Here is a 10,182-nt window from a genome sequence, read left to right as displayed (position 1 = left end):
TTAACTCAACTTATTGCTCAAAATGATCTTCTCAGTACAAAACAACATCCTTATGTTCTCGGAAGAATTTTCGGCTGAATTAGTACAAATCCAAGTGCGAGAAACAGTTTGTGGAGTTTTTCTGGCACAAAGGGACATCCCAATCCAAGTCTTGCTCATGGTGGAAGTGATACGAAGGGATTTCAACGAACATCAGATAACGCAAGTACCCCCTACAGAGAACCAACTTGGAGAAATGCAAATGATGGAGGAAGTGGCCGAGGAATGAACTACCCCGAAACTCCTGACTCTAGATATGTGGCTCAACCATTCGACGATTTCCTCTTTCCTTGGGAAGAGGGATCTGTGGACAACCCAATTACCATCGAAGAGGATGAGGGATTCTCTGAGTCAAGAACTCTAGTCAGCGAACCACCAGTGATGGAGGCAAGACCAGCTTTGCGCTCCATTGAGAACTTGCAAAATTTTGAGAACTCAGCTGCTCGACAGCTCTTTGATTTGTAAAACAATTGGTTATTGTCTTGTGTTTTGTAATTTAATTTCTTTGCATCTAGTAATTTTATTTTAAAGAGATAGGAACAAAGAGATGAGTTTGTTAAGAAATTCTAAAGGTAAAGTTTTTTTAAAAATTGTTGAAAAACTTTGTTAAAAAGGAAACTAATTATGCAACTGGTAAATACTTTTACAGAGTTTTGTTAGAAAGATGGCAAAGAAATTAAACCAATTTTTGCAAGTATGTTAAAAACTTTACATTAATTTTTGCACCATGCAAAATTTTTAAAAATATTTCTGGCACAATCGTTAAAAAAATCAAAGAAAATCTCGCAAATTAAGAAAAATTTCATTAAATATTTTCGCATTTTAAAGAAAACTGAAAGAAGATTTTCTTGCACTGTTAAATATTAAAGTAAATGAAAATCTTTGTTTTAATTTTGATCATAAGAAGATCTTTTTTTTGCACGTATGTTGACCAAAAAAAATTGGAAAAACAATGTATTAAGATAGGGAATAGCACTCAAGGTCATCAATTACGAAAAAATTTTAGCATTAATTTAACAAGTTTTTTACAATAAGTTTTTGCAATTTTTGCGTTTGCATAAGAAAAAAGAAGTTTGGTTTTTACGTTTATTTTTTAAAAAATCATGAAAAATGTTGCATCGTGCAAAAATTAAAAAAAAAAAAGTTCGCATATTTGTAAAAAAAACTTTTACAAATTTTGCAACATGCAAAAAATTTCATAATTTTTTGCATACTTGTTAAAAAAATCAAAAAAAATCTAGCAAATTAAGAAAAATTTCATTAAATCTTTTCGCATTTTAAATAAAACTGTAACAAGATTTTCTTGCACTGTTAATAATTAAAGTAAATGAAAATTTTTGTTTTAATTTTGATCATAAAGAAATCTCTTTTTGCCTGTATATTCATCAAAAATATCGGAAAAACAAGGTATTAAGATAGGGAATATCACTCAAAGTCAACAATTATGAAAAAATTTTAGCGTTAATGTAACAAATTTCTTACAATAAATTTTTGCAATTTTTGCATTTGCATAAGAAAAAAGAAGTTTGGTTTTTGCATTTAATTCTTAAAAAATCATGAAAAATGTTGCATCGTGCAACAAATTTTGTCATAAAGTTTGGCATATTTCTAAAAAAATATGCAAAAATATTCGTAATTTTTCTTGTTACTTGTTAAAAAAACCAAAAATTTTGCATTCGAAGAAAATCTTTATTAATTTTTTTCGCATTTTAAGGAAAACTGTAGCAAAATTTTCTTGCAATGTTAAAAATTAAAGGAATTTTTTTTTGTTTTAAATTTGATCAGTAAAAAATCTATTTTTGCACGTATCTAAATCAAAAACATCAGAAAAACAGTGTATTGAGATACGAAAAAGCACTCGAAGTCATCAATACTGATAATTTCTAAGCAATAAGAAAAAAGATGCAAATGTATATATTTTTTAAAATATGAAAAAAGTTGCGTTCTGCAACAAACTTTCTGTAAAATACGCATATTTGTTATGAAATGATTAAATTTTTTTGCATCTTGTAAAAAAGCAACAAAAATTCATTCGTTGAAAAGCATTTGAATTGAAATTTAATTAACCTTGACTAAATTTTCATGAAAAAAAAATCAAAAATTAATAGAAAAATTGACACGCTCACTAATTACTGAACCATAACCATCAATAAAACTATCAATTATTTTGAGCAAATTAGATTCAGATTTTGAACTTTGAACTTTTTGATCCCTGTCTAAAAATAATGAGCCAAGAGTTTGCGTAGATGCAAGTTTTTGATTAGAATTTAGATAAAGTTTTTTGAACTTTTTCCGAACAAGTAATTTCCTTGACACGCTTGGTGTTTTTTCTACTCCTTTCCATCGTAAATTATGCTGAACTCCGCAGCTAAGCTGATTGAAGACTTCCCCACTTGATGTGACAATACTCGAAAAGAATCTGTGTTTGTACAAAGTGTAAAGACAATCGATTTCTTGATATTTGTATTGATATTTGTCTAATCTCTGAAGAATTTGGCTAAGAGATGTTCCAATTAAAATTATATGAAATTTGCAACTTCCCAAGGAACAGAAAAAATTGTGAGTAGACATGCAATATTCTTGGGTTACTATGTATCTTTCGTAAAACTCGTTGAAAACAGAAATAAACAATGATTTACTATTATAATCTGAATGAAAGCTGGGAAGAGCTTGACATATAGCAGCTGCCATTGGGAAAAATGATTTTTGCAGAAAATGGTGGATTTATATAGTAGCAGTAACGCCTACGCAGTTTCCATATAGGGAAATCCGTCCATGTTTGGTACTACTTCCATATATGGAAATCGCGATGACTCATACTCCTTACTTCCATTTTCATTTTTTCTCAAAATAATTTCTCTCATTTCTTCTCATCTGATCAGTGTGCTCATCAAAATGTACTCGAGAAAAAACACTAGTCCCAATTATATTGAATTCCCAAAAAATCAAACAAGAATTGGGAGATTTGTTTGATTCCAAATTTCCTACAATGATAAATTTTATTTTGAGCCCTGCTTTCAACTATTAAAGTCCCAACAAGTTTATCTTAGTGAAAAAGAAGGTGAAGCAATATCGGCGATCCGGAATACTGTTATTCACGATGCTGAAAATTTTGAACTCGTACCTATAAATGAAGCCAAATCTGGTAAAGAATCTACTATGGATCAGGAGCTCGACATCTGTAATAGAGTATATGAAATAGCAACATACAACATGAGGAGGGTATGTGTCACAATCAAGAAGTACAACTTGAGCAAGCCATCCTACATTCAGATTCGACACTTCACTGCAAAAGAAAATGAAGACTTGAAGCAAGTTGCATATGTCAACTATACTTTGAATGAGTTTAAAGAACTGTCCCAAATATTGGGAGACTTTATGTTTGTTGATAATTGTAAACTTCAGTAAAGCTCCGTGATGTTTTTATGTTTGGTAATTGAAATATTTTTGGTTCAAATCTATTTTTCTCACTGAAGTGTATATTTAGAGGTATGATATCCGAGGAAAGTTCAGACAAAACATACAATTTACTCCAAATTGACAAAAAATATTAAACAAGTTACTGCGTAGGAAATTACAGAAAAAAAAACTTTTTTAATTGCTGTTTTATCTAAAATTAAGTAAATTTGGTCTTATTTGAACAAAGTTACAAACAATAATGTAGTTGAAAACCTTAGCAAAATTTTTTAAATTTCTTTTATTCTTTGCTTGATTTCAATTTTTTTTCACCATAATTTGAGTTTTTGATTGGCTACATCAATTTTCTAAAGGATTGAAAAGTTTTTATGCTGGATGTTATTACAAAATACTTGAAAAATGATAAAACTATTCGAGTTTTTCAAATTTCTTCGTATTTTTCACTAAGAAAAATGTTTCCATCAAAAGCGTTTTCAATGTCTGAATTGAACATTTATCAGATTTTAAAATTGAACTACTACAAAAAACTACAAGAGTGGTGGACAGATGACGTTGATGGAGATTGTATTAGTTTTAACTTGTATAGAAACACAGAAAATTCATTAATTTTGTTAAAAAGATGGAGAGGAGATTACAAAAAAAGAAGAGTACCTCCAAATTTATCAACAAAGTTTTTATTTAGAAGAGTTAACTCAGATTGAGTGGTCGATCAGTAAAACACAAAACAACGGAAGAGCCTATAAAACAAAAGTTGGAGATAAGGAACATCAATTCGATACAAATACAAAACCCAGATTTGTCAGAACATCTTTGATCGTTTATCCAAATTTAATAGACTTTCGGTTCTTTATACTACAATTTTCCGAAAAGAAAACCATAAAAACGTATATTTTTGTAATTTTTTTTCCACTGGTTAGAAATAGAACAAATCAATGAAATTTTGATGGAAATTTCAAAAATTGAATTGAGTATCGAAAAAATAGAATAAATCAGACAAAAAATATCATTTGGGCGTCAATTGTATATGCTATTATGTTAGAAAATTTTTTCAGTAAAATGATTGATTGGGAAGATTCATAATCATAGCTTTGTTCTGATCTATAAAATATTTTAAAATCTGTGAATACTTCATTCTGATTGCTTAATACTGCAAAGATTACATCTGAAGGAATGCTCGATTCTGATTGTTTGATATCAAAAAAGATAAGAGTTTCCTAATAAATAATGCTCGACTCTGATTAGTTGATATCAAAAAAGATTAAAAAATTTTTTAAAGAAAACCTCGATTCTGATTGGTTGATACTTTTGAAACTCCATGGTTAGATTGGTTGATTTTTTAAACTTGACCAAACAGAATGTTATCCATTCTGATTTTTTTCATGTTAAAAACAATTGGTTGAAAAATTTGCAGTTTTTCTTACTTTTACTCATTTTTTAAGGCTATTCAACACTTCTTATCTAAAATATCGGGACAATCTATATCTTCCATTTATTCTCAAGTTCTTTCGTGGGATGCCGTCACTGAATAGGAACGAAAGAATTGCATGTCTTGAATGTGGCAGAGAATACAATCACAAAGATGCATCGAGACATCGTAGAACCTGTGGTGTTTTGAAGTGTTTGAATTTTAACTTTTATACTTATAGCAGCTAGGAACTCACTAATCTTTTCAAGAAGAAGCATTGTCAGCATAATGTAAAATTATGTGCTCAGCAGTCTCCAAACACACTTCAAGAAAAGGTAAAATTGATAATTTTTTAAAAAACATAGAAATTACTATGAATTGTAAATTTTACTGAGTCTGAAATACAATTGTGATGAATTTGAAAACATCTAGTAAAATTTATGCAGTTTTTTTTATCACAATTCTTGATCTGTCATTTTTTTAATGAAAGGTTTTGAATGACAATACAGACAACAAAAACCGAGTTCAAGTTGTCGTGAAACTTTCTATGGAAATCGATCTGAAAATCTTTAATCAACAGTAAAAACTCCATTGGTTGCAAGCTTGTGGAGACTTTGTTGCGATAAATTTGTAGTAAAAGTGCATAATATATACTAATAATTGGTTAAGTAACTGTTTAAAAATTGTAAAGAACTGGATATTTGTAAAACATCAATTAATTGAAAGCTTTTGCCAAGTTGCCATTTTAATGTTTCCACTTTTTAGTGATTGTAAAAGTGTTCATAGAGTAGTGCGTTATCAAGCAAATAATGGGGGTTGATTTATTAAGAATTATAGTTTTCTTCTGTTTTTTTGACGAATTCAGTTAAAAAAATGGTAACTGATCTGGAAAAGATAAAAAAATGTATGTTTGTGCTAACCTTTGAAAACTTCAAGATAATAACATACATCATCATCGACCAAAAATTTACTTCATTATAGAAAAACAAATTTGAAACAGCAATATAAAATTATCAGGTTGAAAAAATCATTTAAAGGCTTTTAGAAAAGGATTTATGGTATTAATTCTTGCATATTTCCGGAGGTTTTCAGATTACAACTAATAGAGCTGCTCATAATTTGTTCTTAAACCGTAAAAATACACCTTTATTTTCTCATTTTTTACATATGTTTTTTAATGCTTTAACTAACACCAATTCTTTCTCTCTTGGATATTTTTGAGAAAATTTCCGTCATAATCCGAGAATAAAAAGCGTTTTTAATAAATATTTTGGGAGAAAAGTGACAGTTATTTATTCCAAAAGTTGTATTTTTGCTTAAAGAATTAATTTACTGTAGCAACTAAATAAGGGAATCTTGAGGAAGACATTTACAATTTTCATCTTAATAATCAGACGGTATCAGTTCTAATTTCATCTCTGCCAGCAAATTGTTAGTTCAATTGATACTATTTTCCTCCTAAACTCTCCAGTTCTGACTAAATTTTCTTGCAAAGTGTGTTCAATAACGAAAAAATGCATTAAGCAGAAAGCAGGAATAACCTTAAAACATAGAACATTTCTACGGAAAATCATGAAAAAATAACTATTTTTCAAGAAAAGCGATAGTTACTGATTCCAAAAGTTGCTTTTTTGCTTAAATAATTTACTGTAGCAACTAAATAAGGGAACCTTGACGAAGACTTTTACAATTTCTATCAAAATAATCAGACGGTATCAGTTCTAATTTCATCTCTGCCAGCAAATTGTTAGTTCAATTGATACTATTTTCCTCCTAAACTCTCCAGTTCTGACTTAATTTTCTTGCAAAGTGTGTTCAATAACGAAAACATGCATTAAGCAGAAAGCAGGAATAACCTTAAAACATAGAACATTTCTACGGAAAATCATGAAAAAATAACTATTTTTCAAGAAAAGCGATAGTTACTGATTCCAAAAGTTGCATTTTTGCTTAAATAATTTACTGTAGCAACTAAATAAGGGAACCTTGACGAAGACTTTTACAATTTCTATCAAAATAATCAGACGGTATCAGTTCTAATTTCATCTCTGCCAGCAATTTGTTTGTTCAATCGATACTATTTTCCTCCAAAATTCTCCAGTTCTGACTTAATTTTCTTGCAAAGTGTGTTCAATAACGAAAACATGCATTAAGTAGAAAGCAAGAATAACCTTAAAACATAGAACATTTCTACGGAAAATTATGAAAAAATAACTATTTTTCAAGAAAAGCGATAGTTACTGATTCCAAAAATTGTATTTTTGCTTAAATAATTTACTGTAGCAACTAAATAAGGGAATCTTGAGAAAGACATTTACAATTTTCATCTTAAGAATCAGACGGTATCAGTTCTAATTTCAGCTCTGCCAGCAAATTGTTAGTTCAAATGATACTATTTTCCTCCTAAACTCTCCAGTTCTGACTAAATTTTCTTGCAAAGTGTGTTCAATAACGAAAACATGCATTAAGCAGAAAGCAAGAATAACCTTGAAACATAGAACATTTCTACTGAAAATCATGGAAAAACAACTATTTTTCAAGAAAAGCAATAGTTCTTGATTCCAAAAGTTGTATTTTTGCTTAAATAATTTACTGTAGCAACTAAATAAGGGAACCTTGACGAAGACTTTTACATTTTTTATCAAAATTATCAGAGGGTATCAGTTCTAATTTCATCTCTGCCAGCAAATTGTTAGTTCAATTGATACTATTTTCCTCCTAAACTCTCCAGTTCTGACTTAATTTTCTTGCAAAGTGTGTTCAATAACGAAAACATGCATTAAGCAGAAAGCAAGAATAACCTTAAAACATAGAACATTTCTACGGAAAATCATGAAAAAATAACTATTTTTCAAGAAAAGCGATAGTTACTGATTCCAAAAGTTGTATTTTTGCTTAAATTATTTACTGTAGCAACTAAATAAGGGAACCTTGACGAAGACTTTTACAGTTTTTATCAAAATAATCAGACGGTATCAGTTCTAATTTCATCTCTGCCAGCAATTTGTTTGTTCAATCGATACTATTTTCCTCCAAAATTCTCCAGTTCTGACTTAATTTTCTTGCAAAGTGTGTTCAAAAACGAAAACATGCATTAAGCAGAAAGCAAGAATAACCTTAAAACATGGAACATTTCTACGGAAAATCATGAAAAAACAATTATTTTTCAAGAAAAGCGATAGTTATTGATTCCAAAAAATTTATTTTTGTTTAAATAACTTACAATAGCAACCAAATAAGGGAACCATGAGCAAGAAATTCACAATTTTTTATCAAAATAATTAGACGGTATCAGTTCTAATTTCATCTCTGCCAGCAAATTGTTCAATCAATTGATACCATTTTCCTCCTAAATTCTCCAGTTCTGACTAAACTTTCTTGAAAGTGTGTTCAATAGTGAAAACATATATTGAGCAGAAAGCAAGAATAACCTTTAAACATAGAACATTTCTACGGAAATCATAAAAATTATGTTGCAGAAGCAACAGGGATAATCATCAGTTGGGAAGAAGATTTTGTTGAATTTGAGCCAATATCGAAAAAACGTTCAAGAAAAATTTATCCCATTTTTAATCAATTTTAGCAATTAACAGTTCATTTTTCATCATTGATCTAAAATTCATTATTATGATTGTGAAAACTTTCTCAGAAGTTGTAATTTTTGTACAAATTTGGGTTAATCATTGAGAAAAACTGAGGAGGAGTTAAATCATAGACTCTGATCAAGAAATTGCGTAGAATATTGCATTAATGTTCATTTGAATTGACAATCCTATTTCGATTCTCCCTAAACTGGATAAAAAATTAGTTAATCAACAAAAAAGGTTGAAAAAGGAAACTTTTGGATAGATTCGATTATTTTTTACTATACTTTCTCAAAAACTAAATTTAATTTAACTTTTTTCCGGAAGTTTCAATATTGATTCTGCTATTATGAGCATTCTTTTTAGTGTTAAGGGCGTTATGATACCCGTTTTCAGCTCAAATTAAGGTAACTTTTTCGTATTTCAAATTTTTGAGAAAAAATTGTGGAAAAATTCATTTTTTTTTTCAAAATTTTGCATCGTTGTCTCAACATGATGCCAAATAAAATACAGTCTGAGCTCAATTTTAAAATCTATACGTAAAAGTATGTTTAAAGTTTGATCAGAAGCAACAATACTTTAACCAAAATTATGAGGTTTCTGCAGTTTTTTCCAAAAACTTGAAATTTTTGCAATTTTTTCCAAATACTTGAAATTTTTGCAATTTTTTCCAAATACTTGAAACTTGACTTTTGAAAATTTGACTTTTTTCGAATTTTCAGTAGGTTTCAGAATAGATTCAGACAAATAGAAAGTAAAATTATCTAGTAAATTTTTATTAGATCAAATTATAACAAATCTTATCGTGATTTGGATATTTTTGAGAAAAAAATTTCAAATTTTTTGGTAAAAATTCCAAGTTTTTGCACAAAAACTCTTACCATTGACTTATCATGTATCAAAAAAAAACAGAAGTCCTTCACTACACAACCGGCACGTAATTAATCTTTGATATTTACAAATTAGTTAACACGCGCCAACATTTTTGCGAAAAAACTAGACTTTTCAAATCAAAAACCAAGAAAGTTACGTTTTTCTTACCATTATCTTACCATCACACAAACCATAAAACCTTACCATCGGTATTCCCTATCTTAATACGTTTTAAACTCTATACCCAATCTTAATACATAGCTGGGAGACCGGATGCTCTTTTCCCTATCTTAATACATGGTAGTCTACAACCTCCCACCCCCCCCCCCCCCCCGCTTCAGCTCTCACATCTACTACTGTTGGTTGACTTGTGTTGACAGATATTTGCTAAATTTGGTAGTGTGCATCCCAGCTTTTACATGTCTATCCTTTTGTCATGATAAAATTCAACCATTTTCTGCATAGCATCAGGGCGGGAACAACATCCTTGTTGTTATACCACTGAAGAAAATTGTGAAATGACGTCATCTTTTCCTGTTCCCAGATAGATTTAAGATAGTTGTAGTTTTCCAATCCCGTAGGCGGTTTTGTTCTAAATCCGAGTTTTTTCAAGGCTCGCTGTTCTGTTAGAGGAGCTTCTGACAATCGTCATACTCTTTATCGAGAGGGTTGCAACTCTTCAGCTTGCTCTAGAAGTCATCATACGAGTGTAGTTGTTGTTCATCAAGCTTGTTGGGAGTTTCAAACCACTCGTATGGAAAGCATCCTTTCATCTCACTGGCTTTTTAAGCCTTAAGAAAAGAGTCTAAAATAGTAGCTCCACCCAAAAATTTCATAATGTCCAGAAGCTGAACATCTCCAAAT

The sequence above is a fragment of the Symsagittifera roscoffensis genome, chromosome 4 (assembly GCF_963678635.1).
Source record: "Symsagittifera roscoffensis chromosome 4, txSymRosc1.1, whole genome shotgun sequence".
NCBI lineage: Eukaryota > Metazoa > Xenacoelomorpha > Acoela > Convolutidae > Symsagittifera > Symsagittifera roscoffensis.
This window is presented reverse-complemented; position numbering follows the sequence as displayed.